The sequence below is a fragment of the Pimephales promelas genome, chromosome 10 (assembly GCF_988280905.1).
Source record: "Pimephales promelas chromosome 10, fPimPro1.hap1.1, whole genome shotgun sequence".
NCBI lineage: Eukaryota > Metazoa > Chordata > Actinopteri > Cypriniformes > Leuciscidae > Pimephales > Pimephales promelas.
The window spans coordinates 8928405-8944478 of NC_142778.1; the positions used below are offsets into that span (position 1 = coordinate 8928405).

At 38.8% G+C, this 16074-nt stretch overlaps 1 protein-coding gene across 1 annotated transcript in view; it reads right to left on the reverse strand.

Moving 5' to 3' along the window:
- tmod2 (tropomodulin 2) overlaps positions 1-16074 on the reverse strand; it is a 40213-nt gene that overhangs the window by 14566 nt on the left and 9573 nt on the right. The gene's annotated exons all lie outside the window — the stretch shown is intronic.

Sequence of the window (16074 nt, forward strand, 5' to 3'; positions counted from 1 at the left end):
GTGTTGATTTCGATGTTATATGTGTAGATGCACACACATATATACATACATATACACTCACCGGCCACTTTATTAGGTACACCTGTCCAACTGCGCGTTAACACTTAATTTCTAAGCAGCCAATCACATGGCGGCAACTCAGTGCATTTAGGCATGTAGACATGGTCAAGACAATCTCCTGCAGTTCAAACCGAGCATCAGTATGGGGAAGAAAGGTGATTTGAGTGACTTTGAACGTGGCATGATTGTTGGTGCCAGAAGGGCTGGTCTGAGTATTTCAGAAACTGCTAATCTACTGGGATTTTCACGCACAACCATCTCTAGGGTTTACAGAGAATGGTCCGAAAAAGAAAAAAACATCCAGTGAGCGGCAGTTCTGTGGGCGGAAATGCCTTGTTGATGCCAGAGGTCAGAGGAGAATGGCCAGACTGGTTCGAGCTGATAGAAGGGCAACAGTGACTCAAATAACCACCCGTTACAACCAAGGTGGGCAGAAGAGCATCTCTGAACGCACAGTACGTCGAACTTTGAGGCAGATGGGCTACAGCAGCAGAAGACCACACCGGGTGCCACTCCTTTCAGCTAAGAACAGGAAACTGAGGCTACAATTTGCACAAGCTCATCAAAATTGGACAATAGAAGATTGGAAAAACGTTGCCTGGTCTGATGAGTCTCGATTTCTGCTGCGACATTCGGATGGTAGGGTCAGAATTTGGCGTCTACAACATGAAAGCATGGATCCATCCTGCCTTGTATCAACGGTTCAGGCTGGTGGTGGTGGTGTCATGGTGTGGGGAATATTTTCTTGGCACTCTTTGGACCCCTTGGTACCAATTGAGCATCGTTGCAACGCCACAGCCTACCTGAGTATTGTTGCTGACCATGTCCATCCCTTTATGACCACAATGTACCCAACTTCTGATGGCTACTTTCAGCAGGATAATGCGCCATGTCATAAAGCTGGAATCATCTCAGACTGGTTTCTTGAACATGACAATGAGTTCGCTGTACTCAAATGGCCTCCACAGTCACCAGATCTCAATCCAATAGAGCATCTTTGGGATGTGGTGGAACGGGAGATTCGCATCATGGATGTGCAGCCGACAAATCTGCGGCAACTGTGTGATGCCATCATGTCAATATGGACCAAACTCCCTGAGGAATGCTTCCAGCACCTTGTTGAATCTATGCCACGAAGAATTGAGGCAGTTCTGAACGCAAAAGGGGGTCCAACCCGTTACTAGCATGGGGTACCTAATAAAGTGGCCGGTGAGTGTATATATATACATACAGGGGTTGGACAATGAAACTGAAACACTGGCCAATGTTGGAGGTTTCACATCTATATGCCTGGCGGACAATCTTCAGAGTGAAGCACGGGTGGATCAGTGATGGTTTGAGCTCCAATATTATGACAATCCTGATTGTATTTGATGGACACGACACTGCCGAGGACTACCAAACCCTTCTGGAGGATCATGAGCACCTGATGCTCAAACCGTGTATCAGCATGATCATGCACCAACACACACAGCAAGACTTGTGACAGAAGGGTTTGATGAAGATGAAAGTGACGTTGAACATCTCCCATGGTCTGACAGTCACCAGATCTGAATATTATTGAGGTGTTTTGGAGGAGCGAGTCCACCAGCATCATATAGTGACCTGGACACTGTTCTGGAAGAGGAACGGCTCATAATCCCTCTGGTCACTGTGAAGGACTTCTATCTGTCAATTGGTGCTGTATTTGGATGCAAAATGAGGCCCTCACCATTCTAACAAATTATTGTGTAGTAAAACCAGGTGTTTCAGTTTTTTTTGTCCAACCCCTGTATATATATATATATAATATCATACGGCATGGCGCAGCGCAAATCACGTTGTATCTGAAGGGCAACGCTCAACCCAGCGGCCAGCGCAGCGCATACCACGTCCTGTGTGAAAGCCCCTTTAGACTATTTTTTATGCCAGGTTCTGATTGCACAATTTTTTTGTCTGTTACGATAGTCACGGTGTCAGATTTTTGACTCCTAAAATCTTGTCGTGGACATGTCCGACTACACGTTGCTTTCCGACCAGTCATCGCGAGCCATCTCACACGCACACATTCACTCTTACACTTATATGCTTGTTCACTCTTGACAAAAACCGACATGGAGGACCAAAATTTTTTTTTTCTAAACATGCTAGTCTTTTTATCGTGAAGCATCGCAGACGCGACATAGGTTGTCCCGACACCCGTTGCCGTTTACGAATCCGCATGACACCCTACGTCAAACGGATCGGGATAAAATAGTGTAATCTGAAACAGGCATTAATGTCACTCACATAAATACATTAAGATTCAACTTATATTTTAAAAAGTTTCGGTTCGGTGAGATGTTTTTAAATGTTAGTGAAATAAGTTGTATGTTCAACAATGCTGCAAAATACAGTAAAAACAGTATTACTATGTAAAATATTTTTAATTCTAGATAACAGTTTTCTATTTTAATATACTTTGAAACATAATTTTTTAATTTTCCACTTAAACATTTGTTTAAGTTTAATAAATACTAGAACTCAGCCTCTTCCTACCATAAAATAAAATTATTTCTTCGCAGCTCAGCCAAAACATTAAAAAGTGAACAACCCTTTACTACATTGATTATTGCCAAAAGACTACATCACTACCAAAGAAGACCACAGCAGAAAGAGAGGGTTAGTGGTCAAACATAATGTCCAGCTATATAAATGGCTAACATTTATGAACGACAGATATAGACGGCGTACAGCAGGCCTATCATGATAACTCACCGCTTGACCTCAACCCAACTCCAGTCAGACTATCTGACTCTCTGACACTGATAATGAGTTTGGGTAATATGATGCTGGTCTTGTGATGAGCTCTTTCTTTCTGGACAGTGAAAAACACACTCTACGCTCTTTATTCAGGACATGTGACTGCTGAGAGGGAGAGAGGATGTTCTGCTAAGCTGATTCAGCTCGTGTTTCAATAAAACCCCACATATGAATTAAACTTTTCTCATAGAATATAAAGACTACAGGAAATTCATTATTCAATGTCCATCAAAATTTGTTCCACTCCTCAGCGCATTACAACATGGAATATTCCAACTCATGCTGATTCTGAGACACATTTAAAGGAACAGTTTCCCCCCCCCAAAAAAATTAACAACCTGTCATCATTAGTCGCTTGAACCACTTTTTAATGGCCCTGGTCACTATCTGCTTACATTGTATGTAAAAGAGCAGCGTTAACCTTTCTGAAACATCTCTTTTCATGCCCTATTAAAAAAAAAAAAAAAAAAAATAGAGATTGTTCTTTCTTTCCTTTAATGCCATTCTAGATTCTACGGATATGTTTATGGCAAGAGCCAGGTATAGTTATTGGAAAAAATAAAATGTTTAGGATTAGTTTTTTTCTAAAATCTTTAAAACTAACTCTGGATTATACTCAAAAGTATCCTTCAAGGTTGTTAATCGATTTTATGCTATTGTTGAAGCGGACAGTCCATATTATATCAAATATTTTTTTAATAGAGGTCTTCCTGGAAAGAAAAAAACTACATTACCCATGATTATGCTGAAAAAATCTCCAATAATCAGAGAACCACAACAAGTAAATCGAGCCAAAAGAGCACTTTAGCACCCACTTAATCCCATGAAGAACTGTGAATGATGTAAAATCCTATGCTCTCAAACTACATACAGTAATGATGCGAAATATGCATGCAAATATTTAAGTACACAATCATGTACCTTTGTCTTTTTGTCCAATTTTCAAATACTTTTTTGCTTCAAATCAAAGTTTGTAATATTGTGGTTTACAACAAGTGAATTCAGACCCCTACGGGTCTTAAAAAACTTTCTGAACCAAGGCCACTGAAAAAGTGAAAAGGCATTGTTGCACTCTAAAAATAATAAGAGGTTTGAAACATGGCATATTTAATTTATTGCTGAAGTATTCCTTTAAGTACCCATGAAATGATGATTCTAGACCTTCATGTATGACAGAATATTTCCAACAGTCATAAAAGCAGCTGGCAGCTCAGAAACCTCTCATTACACACAGCTCTAGGACTAGAACTATCTACTTAGTACACATTCGTAGTTTCTTTCCCCTCCATAAAGGACGGCAACAGTACGTCACTCAGGCCTGTGAGGTTTGGAAACACACACCATGCAGTTCAAAGATACTTTTTTTTCTTATTCTCCTGTTTTATTCCATATAGCCAGGCTGTGCATTACAGCGATTTTACCACTTTTAAGGGGTGCTGTTAGGCACAGGATGGATTATTGTTTAGTTTTTTTTAGTTTTTAGTTTGTTTGGTTCTCTAGAGCTCCTAACAGGAACAGGCTGAGGATCCTAAGACCTTTTTCACTGCTCTGGACACAAGAACAGGCTTTGTGTTTGAGGTGTGGCTGAATTCCAAACACATGTTATCAGTGCAAAAAAATTATTAATGTGAACCAGGAAATAAAACAAAAGAACACTGATTGAGAATAACTATTTGCAGAGTCACTACTGGGGAAATTATAGACTGCTGAGTTCTAAAAGAGTATTTTTGCCATTAACAGATGATTTCATGTGTTCAGAGGATATCTACCATACACACAGTCAACTACAATAACATGTTTGATAATATTCAGTTATTTCCAATGACAGATATATACAGTATAATGTTTTCTATGTCCTACACACATACACAAAGTCAATGCCTTCAAGGCTCTGTGATTTAAATGAACAACACAAGTTAAAACCGTACTGGTGGAACAGGGGGGAGAAGTGAAAACAGCAGGACAGGTTAGATCACTCCTCAACTATTTTAACAAGAACAAATTAAAACATGCTTCATGCTTGAAATTAGCGAATTCTCTTCTGCTGTAGTAATGGAGAATGTGCTCTTGTATTGTTATGATCTCTTCATGTCAATGCAGTAAAGCAGGACTGGGTTATTCAATGTGACACAGACACAGTATAACATTAGCAGCACAGCTTCTCTTAGTAACCTACTTACTCATTCCTAGGTCACCTTTATCTGGGCTCCTCTCTTTTTTTTTTGCTTTTGTTTAAGAAGCCCTGATCATCAACCAATAGGCTTGCATTTGACTAACCTACACTACACTACACTACCATTAAAAATTTAGCAGTCAGTAAGATTTGTTTTTCTAAAAGAAACTACTCTTATAATTATTATTATAAATTTTTTGGCATGGATGCCTTATTTTGAATATCAATTTAAAAAAGTTAGAGTAAAGATTTATAATGTTAGAAAACAGGGTCGTCAGTTTGTGATTTATAATTATTAAGATTATTTTCACATACCCTGCTGTGTATGATTGAACATAGCTGTTCCTCAATTTGTGTTTTCCATTTGAACGGTCAGCGTATGAGGCGCTGCTGCTTGCGCTGGGACTATAACGTTAGGCTTTAACTTCAATTTGTAAGAAATTATTCTCTAATCGGTTGCATATAATGTCGTGAATATATCCCACGAATGCATACTGTAGTCCCTTTTGTCTTGCTCTCTCAGATATTTCACTTAAAATATATTTCACTTGTTCGCCGAAAATTACTAATTATCTCATTGGGAATGTCTGACACCAGGTGCATCCACACACTATAATAGATGGGCCAGCCGCGAAAGCTTGACAGGCGTAGCAACAGTAACTAGGGAGGGCGGGGCTTAGCAAAGGGTCAATTAGGCCGATTCTAGCCCCGATTCACCCCTTCCGACAATCTTGAGGATATATGCTTTGTATGCTTTATTTTAGCAGCTTCCAAATTATTTATCCCATCTATGAAAGTTGGGGGGGAAAGTTGTACACCTTACACAAAAATTAATAAAACATGTCCATTTACTAGCAGAGCATTCATTTAGTTTGCTATTAATAAGATATCTAGCGCTAAAATCTGTTGTTTTTTAAATCAAGCAGAGGCTTTGCGCAGTCGCACACAATCTTCACTCGGACGCGCGCTTCAATCTATCGCAGTTGCGGAGACTATTCTGCACAGTTTGACCAACGGGAAGAAGGCGCATACCAGGTCGCCGGATGATGTTGCTAAGAACTTGCAATGTATAACTATCAGACCGGCCCTCACAGCCTCGAAAAGCTATCGTCCCACCGGAAAAAGTCCAGACTCTCCGGATTGCCACTCCGCTACTGACCGGGAGCCACAGTATCACTTGTGCTCGCGCATGCAGCCGTCTCACTGTAGTGTTTGTCTCATGGCAGCTGTAGCTTCTTTGCTACGTGCGTGAGGAGAAACACAGATGTCCATTGGGAGACTAGAAGCATGCGTTGCACACACCAACATAAAATGCGTCTCATACAAACTGGAACGCGGTCATTCATAAAAGTATCGATACTAATCAATGTAGGTATCGTGAGGTTTTTAATTTCCGAGAATCGCGAAACTTTTGAAGTATAGGTCCACCGTGCAACACTATTCCAGGATAACAAAAATTAGGTGCTTTAGGATGCAACTCTTATTTCATGTACTAGATCTACTGACTAACGTCACTCATCCCACAACTACCATATTGTTCATACACATTTCCAGACCTGTTCAGTACAGTAATGTTGCTTCCTACGATCTTACTGTAACACTAATATAGTTCAGTCTAGTTTACTAACCATTTTCATTATCACACTATACATTCACCTACTATGTTGAAACTGCTAATTGTGAAAGACACACGAATAGTTAGTTAAATGCCTTATGCTAGATAACACCACAAATGTAAAGTTATCATGGTACGAGCTGGAGCATTAGTTCAATGTCAAGCTGATAAAAGTAGCCTATTATTGTAACGTCGCAGTGGGAGTTTACATGAGTTTCCAGCATGTTGTGTGATGCTTTCTCCAGTGTGTAGAAAGTCTCAGTGTGGCCGGTACCATGAGTGCTCGCTCTTGTGTTCGAGCACGCGCAAGAACACGAGCACTCTTGTAAAAATTGGTTACAATCTGGAACATCACCGATAGAGGTCGCTAATAAAATACATATAGCACCTTTAAAGGAATAGTTCACCAAAACAAATTTAAATGATTCCATAATTTTTCTTACACAAACCCATCGTTTCACTAGATAGTTATACACCTAGGATGGCTTGAGGGCAAGTAAATTTTTATGTGATCATTTTCATTTTGGGGGGGGATTGGAACCATTCCTATAAGTGAACTGGTTGCTTAAAACTGCTGGTTTCTCAGAAGAAATCACATATGTTAGAGGCTATGGAGTGCAATAAAGTCCTCAGCATTAAGGCATCCAAAACAACAGCAACATGAGGGTATTTACACTGGGCATTGGGACACGTGCGTTATCTGTAAAAGCATCTGCTTACATGTAAACTGTATTCCTTCCAAACTGATCTTTCAGCATACAGTTGGTTTGGGAGCCTAACGAAAACCATGTGTGCATTCATAATACTCCCTACAGTTTTTAAATCCAAAACAGCTACGTTTTAAACTTAGAGTCGTGGTTTATTCTGAACTGCACAGACAATGATTCTGAATCTGAAGGCCAGATATGAACAGAGCAGTTCTGTACTGGATCTGAAGGAGCATCTTTGTTAAGCAGACCTCACACAGAGAAAAGAGGGAAAGCTTTATTTAAGCCCTTTATTTAGCAGTTGTTTTGTTCTTTTCATATAAAACACTGTGGTTCAGAGAAAAGCCTACAACACAAAACCAGTCAGAACCAGAAGAGAGGAGCTCAGTGGGTCTCTTGGGCTCAGCTGTGACGCTGGGCTGATCTTGGCTGACCTCTACCTCCCAAACTACTTCCTGTCCTTTCCCGACCCAATCACAGTGTCCTCCCCTGTGGACCAGTACAGTCGAGTCTTTCTGCTAAGGCTGTCGCAGCCAGCTGTACTCTGAAGGCTCCAGCAGGACAGGACAGCAAACAGAGGAAATCCATGCCGTCAAGTTTTCCATTCCAATTCACTATCAAGTCAAGTAACAGATATGGCCACAGAGGTGGATCCCATGATGCCTCAACAACAAACTTTGTGTCTCATGTGTACCCTCTCTGACAACATTACCATGGAAATATACAAAGAAAGAGATAGGCGTCTCTCCCAAGTACTGTGTATCTCTTAAATTCTCTCTCTGTTGCTAAGGGCCATTTAGATTTCATCCCAGAGGAATTCCAGCACTTCCTGTTTCCTCATTTGTCCTCAGACATTGTGATTGAACAAACAATCTCAAATTCCAAACTAGAAGTTGTGAAATCACTTGTTCTTTAATTGTCGATGATCAGGTTTAAGGAATTTTATGCAGATACAAGGTGAAAAAGGCCGTGAACATATTACAATAACCATTTGTTGTACAATAACTGGTTGTTACTAATAAACACTACCACTATCAAACATTGGAGGGGGAAAAACAAACAAACTCTTATGCTCACCAAAGCTGCATTTAGATGATTAGAAATATAGTAAAACAATAATATTGTGAAATAAATAAATTTTTGTATGTTTCTTTTTGAAAATATAATTTAGCCTTGAGTGTCAAATGATCCTTCAGATATCTAATTTTCTTATTTGGTGTTAAAAAAAATTAATAATTGCTTAATACTTTTTTGGTAAGCAAAATACTTCTTTTAGAATTCTTGAAGAGTTGAAACCACATTTATTTGAAAAAAAAATTGAAACAATACCTTTAGCATTAAAGACATGCAATATGTAATTTATTCAGCCGCTAGGGGTGGCTAACCTAGTTACAATAACAAAGATGTAGGTTGATGATGCAAAATTCCAGTGGAATTATGGAACTTGCCGTCAAGCCAATGGATCTAATGATGCTTATGGGTGAGTGAATACTTTTTATTTTTTTTCATGACTGTGGTATGAAGTAGGGTGTGATGCTAATAAGAGACAGTCAGATATCAGTGCCACACGCGAGTCCCAGGGATATAAAGGAATAATAACATTTAATTCTACCTTCTAAATGTTGTATTAATACTCACAGGTCAGCGCGATTTCACTTGCTCTACACTATCACACTAAACTGCATTTGAGTGTGGTGAAAGTTTATAATGTTATTCTGTGTGTTATTTGGTAGCTGTATGCTACAAGCAGTACAGTACTAGAAACCCGGACTTGAGTAAAAGTGCAAGTGCTCTATCAAAAAGTGACTTGAGTGGAAGTTGAAGTGCTCTTTAAGCACCACACTTAAGAAGTACTAAAGTATTCAACATTTTTTGTACTTAAGTATTGCAAGTAGTTTATTTTAAAAGTCACTTCTTAAGTACTAAAAGTAAAAGTACAAGTATTGTGTCATGTAATTATTAAAGAAAGCAGTCAAAAGTTTGAACTAGCAATCAAATAAGGTGCTTTGGCGGGATACAAATTTGCTTTGGCGGCCGCCAAAAAAAAAAAAAATGTCATTGCAGGACAACCCCTGCATTAGTTGTCAATGTGTGTGTCAATCAATACCATTACCCTATAAAACTGGCGAGTGATTTAGGCAGCATGAAAGCTAACTTGCAAAGAATGATTCGTAAAATTTTTATAATTGTAACGAGTAACTAGCAAAACATTAAAAAAAAAAATATCGAAGTAAAAGTATTAAATTCATCGAAAATATCTACTGAAGTAAAAGTAGAAGTATGAGAAAAACATGCTCTAGTAGAGTACAGATACAGCATTTTAGTACTTAAGTACAATACTTAAGTAGTTCTACTTTGTTACTATACATCTCTGGCAGTAAGCCAGATCAACATTAGAATGACATACAGATCATATTCTAACATTTCATCATGTTGAACTATATAACATCGATTAGTTTTATGTACATTTGCTCATCTGTCTTATAAAGTACATGCAAGAGTCACTGTCATGTCAAAGTTTGTCACGGACGTGGAGCTTTTGGCATCTTCGAAAACGCCACGCTGATATTGATCCTTGTTTTAGTTCTCCTTTTTTCCTCAAAGTCTGCTTGCAAAAATGGGAATTTCTCTGAAATTAAAAATCTTTTGGGGTATTGTAAGTACACAACTACAGGGAATATAGTTGTATATATAGTTTTGGATATTTTATAAATATAGTTTTGGATATTTTATTACAAAATACTTACATATTGTACCTTTAATTTTATGGCATGAAAAAAAAAAAAAATCCACATCATAGATCTTACTGACCCAAAACTTTTGAATGGTATACAATTTCTCCAAATAAGTATTTTTGTCCTGCACAATTTTGCTTTGTTTTACACACACACACACACACACAAAAAAATAATCCTTACAACAAGGCCAAGACTAATTTGTCAAAGGTGGACAATGAACAGGTGACTTAAATGTGTACAAAAGCTTTATAAACTGTTGTTTGTGTTTCTACTGTATCCGTGTTTCGGATGAGAGACTTTAAACAGAGGTCCTGACTCTCTGTGGTCATGGATGTCCTCAGAGAATGGGTGTAACCCCGGCATCGTGGCCTAACTTGCCGAATTGGCCTCTATCCACCATCATAGCCTCATAATCATCCCCATAAAAATACTGAATGGCTTCATCAGTCCGTCTCCTCTCCTTCAGTAAGCTGGTGACTATCTGGCTCACTATGGCTGCCGTCTTGTCATCCATGAGGATGCTGCTCATTGGTGGTGGTTGAGGAGATTCCCCCTTCAATATAAAGCACTTTGAGTGCAGAGAGAAGCGCTATATATATGTAACAAATTATTACTGTAGACACTTAATTTAATGAACATTCAGTGACCCAAAGAACATTACGTATTGCAAATGAACCATGACTAACAGGACAAGGGTGTGTGTGTCAGTGATTTTTACAGGTCTGAGCTGTAAACAACTGAATTTGAATTCATTGCAACACTAATATACACACTACTGTTGACACTAATGCTAAAAGCGTAGTGTTTTAAACCATTACAGGCTAATCTGGTGTGTGTGTAATAAGATATTGAACCCATCTGAGATGGATTTAGCAGACGATGCCAGGGTGGGAACCACATACTCTAAAGATCTTTATATTTCATCCTGACAGCCCAGAAAATGGCTGGAAACATCCCCAGTCATAAAGTCATATACTCAAATCAATCAGCTGACAAAGACCACAGGTGACCAATACATTCATTAACATTATCTCCATGGTTTGTTGTATTTGAAAATGGCTATAAAGTGTTCAGGAAAAACATTTCTCAGGTAAATAATACTGCTATTTAGTAACCGGTTTACTGAGTTTAGTAGGGTTTTCTGCTGAAATACTGATTTTCCGCAGAACCGGTTTGTCATCTCAATAGAATAAGAAGCAATACCAGTTTCACATACAAAACACACACACTGCCATTTATACAGGAGGTGTTCTACATTATTTTAAATAGGATTCCAAACAATAAAAAGGCTTAAAGTGGCCATTGAAGCAGTCAGTCAAGTCAACATTTAGTAACTTTCACCTCTAATCAGAAATTACATACATGTAATAATTTAAAGCAAAAAAAAACAACATGTTTTGTTATAGCATTTGTAGCAAATCTTTACAGTACTACTATTTTTGTAGATCTCTTGCGCCGATCTAAAACGTGATATGCAGGGTTGGATTTTAGAATTATTTTGTTAATTTTAGTTCCTTTAAACAACCTTTACAAATTCTCCACACCTCTCATGTGTATCTTATATATCTGCTGAATCAGGCTAGTTATCTTACAACCTTTGGCTAATATTTCCTCATGCTGTATATATTTTAGACACACAGTTTTATTGTTTCGACACTTAACGCACCCGCGATAACATGAAACTGATGATGAATTCTTAAAGTAGGCCCACATCTTGTTGAAATGTGATCAATTTGTGTGATTTGCCCAGTTAAGAGATTAACAGTCGAGTCACAGGAAATTATCATCAAATCATTCATTGACTGATTGAATGGAAGACACCTAGCAAGAACAAACAACTTAAGTTGGGCTGGGCACAACAAGAGAGGTGAGTAAACTCACATGAATCTAAATTTAGGACGTACCATATAAACTAGAGTTTTTATTAAATAAAGCTAAGTAATAACTACACACTAACCTTAAAGTGCTATTATGTTATTTTAAAGGCTTCCAATTTTGTTTTGGAGGTCTCCCACAACAGGATGGCATGTAAAAAACTGTTTCATTTGTTCATCACAACATTTTTCAATTATTCTCAAATGACAAATCAGTCACTGTATATCCCTTCTTTCTGCAAGCTACTCTGCTCTGATTGGCCAGATGGTCTGTTGTGATTGGTCTACCGCTTATACATGTCAGAAGCCAAACGCCTATAACCAAAACTAAACTTCAGCTCTGTTCGTGATTTGTGTGAATGAAAATGCAGTTTGGGGCTCTGACAGTAGGTGGCGTTTATAGAAAAGCAGAAACACCCTGGTTACTCCAAGACACAAAACGGAGAAGAACGGAAGTCGAACACTGTTTTTAAACAGCCATTCATTTTTATGTATTCACTATAATGTTTCTCAATCAACACCCAATACAGGAGTACAGAGAATGAGAGCCTATTCCGGATTCTTCCTCTGCTATTCACGGTCATTTAGCAAAACTTAAGAGCACCACCAATTCTTAGTTTGATGGTTCTGCGGGCATGTGACCAAAAGCACAAATGCTATAGAGTGCCGAAGTGATGACGTCACTTTGTAGGACAACTTGGAAGCTAGCGGCGCATGGGTTCCGTCGGTCGAAAAGCTATGCATTTTCCCCATAGACTTTTGGAAAATCGCAAAAAATAAGATCCGTCTTTAACAAAGGGTTGTGACCCTCACACGTTTTGTTTAGCAAGATAATCTTTACAAGTTAATCCAAAATTTATAGATTTTGAAGCCTGTATAAAAGATTTTAAAAAACACAATCAGACACAATAAAGTTTAAAAAACCACAAGCAGGTTATAACTGTGTGTTCTATGTCATAGATCAAAACGTGAAAATATTTAGAGGTTTTGTTCACCACAGACCTTATTTCAGGCGATTTAGCAAAAACCCATTCAAGCGAAGGGAACCCGGAGTGCTAAAATGCGAATCGCTTCCGCGTTTTGCCTTACAGAGTGACGTCGTAACTTCGGCACTCTATTGGCTGGCCAGTTTTCTTAACACAGCAAAGACAGAGGCAGAGTAACAGCCGTTCATTCAAATTAAGATGTTTATCACAGAATCGTCGCACCAAATATTCGTCATGGTGTGAACAGGCCTTAAATCTACAGGGGTTGGACAAAAAAACTGAAACACCTGGTTTTACTACACAATAATTTGTTAGAATGGTGAGGGCCTCATTTTGCATCCAAATACAGCACCAATTGACAGATAGAAGTCCTTCACAGTGACCAGAGGGATTATGAGCCGTTCCTCTTCCAGAACAGTGTCCAGGTCACTATATGATGCTGGTGGACTCGCTCCTCCAAAACACCTCAATAATATTCAGATCTGGTGACTGTCAGACCATGGGAGATGTTCAACGTCACTTTCATCTTCATCAAACCCTTCTGTCACAAGTCTTGCTGTGTGTTTTGGTGCATGATCATGCTGTTACACGGTTTCAGCATCAGGTGCTCATGATCCTCCAGAAGGGTTTGGTAGTCCTCGGCAGTGTCGTGTCCATCAAATACAATCAGGATTGTCATGATATTGGAGCTCAAACCATCACTGATCCACCCGTGCTTCACTCTGAAGATTGTCCGCCAGGCATATAGATGTGAAACCTCCAACATTGGCCAGTGTTTCAGTTTCATTGTCCAACCCCTGTACATGCACATACTTAGACACTATAATTTATTATTAAACATCTGTCTCTCTCAACACTATCGGCATCATGGAGCTGTGAATGAGTGCATGTATCTCAGCAGCTTCAGTAGATAAAAAGCAGTGTGCATTTACTAAATGGGGCATTCACGTGCCAAGCCAACATGTTAATACACACACAGACAATCCCACAAACACATACAGATATCGGGCATCCAAGCCTCAGTGTGTGTGGTTATGTACTGTAAGTACAGACAGTATTAACTAATCATACATGCAGAGATAGCAGAATTTAAATCACTACAGGAGCTGATACAGCACTCTCACTAACACACACACACACACACACACACAGCAGGAGGATATGGAAGAGCCAAGGCCCCGATATTCTTCAAACCAAATAAAAGAAACAAATGTGGTGTGATATAAATTCAAACTATCAGGGCAAAACTTTCGAGTTCATTTGCTTTCTTAACTGTTGTTTTCTTACTGCTGTAACTTTTACGGTGCGTTTATTTTGATCTTGAGAGGAAAGTGTGCAGCAGATTTACATATTCATCTAAACGCAGCTCTCACCAGTGCAGGCGGCGTCGAGATAGAGTACTGTATATTCCTGAAGCGATTTCAAACTTTTTTTTACCCCCAAGCAAATAACCTTGTCCTGAGTATATCAGGGCTTTCACACACGTGCAGTGAGTCACAATAACAACCAGGCTCTAAAAGCTTCAGCAAAACTTGACCAACACTGAGCCCAAAACATAGAATAACCCCTTACGGTCCCCTAACCAATCATCTCAATGGCTGGATCTAAATAAGCCTAAATACTCCCCAATATAGCACTATAGTAGACGAAACACACTGGGAGATTAGTAGTATGTCCAAATTCACAAAAAGTTCCTGGATGACCTACTACTTCTGGTGATATTCTGAAGTGCGCATTCAGCAGGCAGTTTACTATCCCAAGAGACCAGGGGAGAGGAGTTGTGAATGGGAGTGAAGAGGGAGGAGGTCACATGACAACATGACGAATGTAGTACATTCATACTATACAGAACATACTGTGTGACTGTTTAAACATAAAAATATGTACTTTTTTCAAAATAAGAACCCAATCAGAGTGTATGTGATTTTGGATGCAGCATTATTAGAACCGGTTTACTCAAAGTAATGAAAATGTTATTTATTAACACTAAACCTGTATAACTTTTCCTTTTCATATAAACAAAAAAGGACAGTGATGTATATGGTCAAGCTCCAAAAGGACAAATAAACATATAGACATATCATAACCAGGGTCACTTTAAAAGGGACATATCATGCAAAATCCACTTTTTTAGCCCTTAAATGCATTTTGTTGTATATTTGGAGTGTTTATAAGTACAGAAAAGATGAAATTATTCTCTTCAGGTGCTTCGTTTATATCATTATATTCTGTTTTGGTAATATTTTTCAACCTGTTCAGATTTTTATCACATCATCGTATTTGCAGCGGAACTGACAAATAAGGACATTGACTACCGGCCCAACACTTCAAGCAATCCGCCATTATTATTTCTCGCTCTGATTTTGTAGTCCAAGCTCAATGATGCAGAAGTTACAAGAGGGCAAGTCAAAATGTTCGGTTCTTGGATGTAGTGACCGGAAGCACTTCAAGGATCCCCACTTCAACAACCTCCACCAGTATACAAAAGGGTTTGCCGATCGACTTCGTCTGAATGAGGGGTAAATTCCTTCTATCATTTAGCTGCTGTGTTTTCTGATGCTTTTCTACACGCAAGTTATTATATCATTATTAATACAGATTTTTAGTGGTAAGATTGGACCGTAGTCATTTATCTTGTCAGTGTGCTTGTTTTAACAAGAGAAATAGTCGACTTTCACTAATAACACAACATAGTTAACTTAACGTTACATACCCCTGCATCCATATGAAGACATTCTACAGGTTCGTCGTCATCTTTTTCGTCGTCGTCTTTTTCAATTCACTCGCTCTGGCTCGAATATGTAAGGCTTGATGGACAAGTCTTCCGTTGTTGACATTTTGTTAACGAGTGACTAAAAATGTTCTTTGAAGCTATAGTACATAATCGTATATCTCTAATCAAACTACAATAATGGCCGAACGCGGGGAGTTGAACCGAGTGTGAACTCAGCGACCTGGAGAGCGTTTTTATTCCATTTTATTTAAAGGGGCCGCTTTGAAACAGGTCGCTCACAGACGCACATCAGAAAAGGGGTAGAAAAGGGGCCTGTGGAGCTATAATAATGAGGAATTCAGACCCAAGCATTGCAGTTATGCTTTATATAGACCACAAATGTATGATTTATAAGTAAAAATGAATG